The sequence below is a fragment of the Cupressus sempervirens genome, chromosome 8 (assembly GCF_028749045.1).
Source record: "Cupressus sempervirens isolate cs-2001-9-10 chromosome 8, ASM2874904v1, whole genome shotgun sequence".
In the NCBI taxonomy this organism is placed as follows: Eukaryota; Viridiplantae; Streptophyta; class Pinopsida; order Cupressales; family Cupressaceae; genus Cupressus; species Cupressus sempervirens.
The window spans coordinates 557,691,320-557,695,739 of record NC_143125.1 but is presented as its reverse complement, the minus strand read 5'-3'; positions in this window follow the sequence as shown (position 1 = coordinate 557,695,739).

The window sequence follows — 4,420 nt, the reverse complement described above, 5'->3', positions numbered from 1 at the left end:
TTATTTCCTTATTTGTCTGATTTCAAATTTTGATACTCTTAATGTTCCTCCTTTTTTCCATTGGTGTGATGTGGGGGTTGTTTAGCCAACTGTATTATTGATGATTTTATTTTGCCTCTTGGTTATGCCATTATCTCTTGATTAAAATTTTACTCTTGTGGCCACTCTTCATTTCTTTGAATTCAGACTTTTGTGTGGGATGTTTCATCCTTGATGTTGAATTTAAATTGTGAGGCACCTTCTTTTAAATTTTGTTGGCAAAGTGACATATTATGAGCCTACCTAAAGGAGTAATTATCCCTAGAAAATGTAACCATATCAAAATTTTGGATTGAACTTTTCTTTTAGTAAGAATAATTAGGTAAATACGTTATTATCCCTAATTATGTTTGTAAATTATTAATCATTCTTTTTACAAGATTGAATTTTGGAATAAGTCTAGACAAGGTCTAGCATAGAATGAACATTTTTAAATGTATGACTTCTAGGAGGAAGTCAAAGGATAGTGGGGGAGGATGTAAGATCCCTCTTCGTACGTACTTCTTAAATATGAATTTCTCTATCAAAACTATTATAAGAGATAAGAATGGATATAAAGTAATGTTTTACTTTTTGAAAGCCCTAATGGAAAATTGAGAACAGTCAAGGTACATCCATGTTTTAAAATACTCATTGATTCAAGAACTATTGCATGATCTCGACTATCTAAACACAAAATTTCACTAACAATGATACAAGGCATTTTCACTTGATGATAAGGGTGTTGATTTTGGTACCTTGAGGGTTAAGTTTTATGCTCTTAATAGTTCAGTATTAGTTAATTAGTGATGTTTATGAGGATGGGTATATGCATGCCTAACTATGATTATTCTAGTATTTTAATCTAAATTAATGGATAAGTTATGTTATATTGACTTTGAGATTTCTAATGGTGAAATCTGAGGCCTTGCCCAACCCATTGTATCATAGTCAATACATTATTATTTTGATATGCATGACTTGATATGTCAAGATTCTATCGAATACATTGAACATATTATGTGATTTCATGTTGTGTGATGTTTCACTTTTAGATATTTGATTTCTTCATTTAATGCTTATGAACATGTATACTGATGAAGTAAGTGAATGCAGAATTTAAACTTTGATTATGCAATTTTAATGGTTAAGAATATGAACAGAAATGAGATAAATAGTTGACTAATTAAAAGATGGATGTTTTTAAATTACATTATTTCTCTGATATGATGTGTGTGTGTGTGTGTGTGTGTGTGTGTGTGTGTGTGTGTGTGTGTGTGTGTGATTTTTCTCAAGCTACTAATGTGTGGGATGAGTGTGCAGGATATTTTAGAAGGAAAATCTAATGGAGAAATGAAACTAAACCCTATGTGCCAATTTTGGAAACCATGGTTGAATCTAATAAAAGATGAAAACCCTATTGTTTGTGTTTTATTTGTATCATGTATTGAATGAATGTGTAATTTTGCAATCTTTAAAAGTTATTTTTGTAACAGTGTTTTTATGGTGTCACTTGACACTTGTGAATTGTACACTTATTCCCAATATGATAGTTAGGATTAACCAAGTAACCTAAAGATCTAGGTTGGGTTAGATTAGTGACCCTTTTTCTAATCAATTAGTAACCAAGATTAATTATCCTAATTAGGATTAGTGAGTAACCTGTATTTTTTAAGGTTGTTAGAAAATCCTAAAATTCTCCTAACTTTTGATAGGTCTCTATTAACTCATTAAGGCCTTAAAAAATTAAATCTAAGTACCCAAGGGGTATGGGTATGAGTTGGAGACATTTTCCACCCCCTTAGCCCCTTTTGTTGACTTTTATGGTTATTCCAAAACCCTACTTTTGGTTGATTATGAAAATTGATTGTCTCTTTCATGAGTTGGTGATTTAAGCTCTACCTTAAGGTTTACCTAAAGTCTAGTTGAGTTAGGATCATATTTAGATGCATTTTTTGGAAAAGTTTTGGTTGTTACCAAATCTCTAGTTTTAGAGAGAAGTTTCAAGATTGAATGGAAGGAAGGAAAAGCTCATCTCAACTTGTTCACTTTACCATAACCATATTATGAAGGTAGGAGTTCTTCACCTCTTTTGTTCATGTTCTTCATATTTTTCATGCTTTGATTCATGCATAAGGCAAATTGGTGTTCTTTGTATTGCTTGTATGTGTGTTGAGTTTCTTGGGAGGGATCTAAACTTGTTTCTTAGATGTCTTTCTTATGTTTTGCTTTGAATTTTTGAGGGGATTGTATGGGGTTGTTTTGGCATTACTCACCCTTGGATAGGGAAGTAAGTGGCCATGTAGAGGGGAAGGGCCTTAGTTGGACCTCAATAGTGTTGAGTATCTTCTCATGATGAGAAGAGGGAAATAGGGTAAGGTGTTATGGACCCCTACTTGTCATCATATACCATGTTTTGAAAATTTGAATTCTTGAACAAGAGAAGGAATGAAAATCCTTGTTGTATTGGCCTCAAAAGGGCATTTGTGGAAGAATGTAAGTTCTTGATTTTTAGCCTCGAAAGGGATATGTTATGGTATGGTGATCGACGTCTCCTATTGGGAAAATCCACCCCCCCTAGAATCTGGTTCAATGTTGAGCCTATTGTGCAAAACTGGGTTGGGGATGCATGGTTGATTTGATCTTCATATTATGTTTGTTTTACCTCTAGGGAAATTCTCATCTTCTCCATTATTCCCTTGATGCATTGAAGATATTGGAATGGATCCCTTGTGAAGGACCTAGAAGAGAATTCAAATTTGTGTTGTAACATTATGTAAAAATGTATTCAAATTTTGATGTAGTGGCAAGGATGTCAGGTTTTCTTACTGGTTCTTTCTCGATGGAGCCTTGAACCAGGTTGACTAATAGAAGAGCAAAGATTGAGAAACCTTCTTGCATTATATCTTATGATATTTCAATTTACACATTTGTGTGTGGCAAAATATATTAAATGGTGATGATCAATTATGCAATCTTCAAGTTTCAAATATGTTAAAGGAAAGAAATTAGTTATGTTGAACCTTAAATCCAATTTCATATGTATTAAGATATTTAATAAACCTCTCATTATTCATCTAATGAACTATTTCAATCATCTTGTTAAAACATTCAAATAGTAGATCCAAATAAATAAATAAAAGGAAGTATACACCCTCATTAGAAACCTATTAGCAAAAACATAATATTGACACAAAAACAAATATACACTTCATTTTTATAAATACCTATCAACCACAAAAAAATATGTCTCTTACAAGTTATGCAAGTTAAAAAGAGTCCACACCAAAAAAGAGGACTTTAAAAAAATAGCATGAGAAAAAAAAAAGTATCCTCCCAGGAGCATTTTTCTCTCTAGAAATTGTATGGGGAGACAATTTTAATCCCCCTTGCAATAGAGAATATGCCTTGAAAGATTCTCTTAAAAAGAAGAAATTAAATTAAAATTATATCTTTGTATACATATAAATAAATCAACTAACAAAGAAAATAAACTTTGGTTAAAGACAATGCATTAAATAAAAAAAGAAAGAAAATAAAATAATACTTATACTAAATATCGAACTAAATATGTATCTTCACCAAGAAAACTTTATGCATTAAAAGCTTGCCCTTTTTCCCAAGAGAACTTAAACATTTCACACCACCCCATGCCAAAGAGTCTGAGTTATCACATGGGTTTTGTTTTATAGTTGGCAAGTCAAAATTTAATATTGACAAATGAAAATTCAAAACATACCTTGAAGCCTACCTTGGATCACATGCCTTCATTAACATGATAGTGGGAGGAGGAATTAAATTTAAAATAAGACAAGTTTTAGTTTTAAAGTCAAACATCATGTAAGGGGAAATCATCATTAACTTATTATCCCCACTTCGTGTTCAATTTTCCTTGGATTTGGTGTTCTACGTGGATTTAGGAAGGTGCAGTAGAAATTTTGTTGAACTGACAAGGCTTTAACATAGTTCATACCACCCCACCAACTTTTCATGACATGCATATTAATTACCTAGAAAATGATATAAAGGGAGAGGCAGATTTGAAAGAAAACTTTATCTCTTTTCACCTTATACTCTTATTTGTCCTTTTATTGGCCAAGAGTACACTTCTCTTGGGCTGTGTTTGAAACATAGGTAAATGTGAGGGTGGGGTTTAAGGGAGCTTTAGGCATGTGGGATAGTGTTTGAAGATCCCAGTAAAGTATAAAAGGGGAGATAAATCTAAATCTTGGCATTGTTTTAATATGGTTAATTTGATGTTAGTTGAGGATATGGATAGGATGGAGTGGGTAGGGAAGTTATAGGTTAATTTAGAGTTTTTTCTAGTTAGCATTAGTTTGATAAAGTGGATGTTAGTATTTTCTTGATTGATTTATCTTTTAGTTTAAGTTTAGTTTAAGTG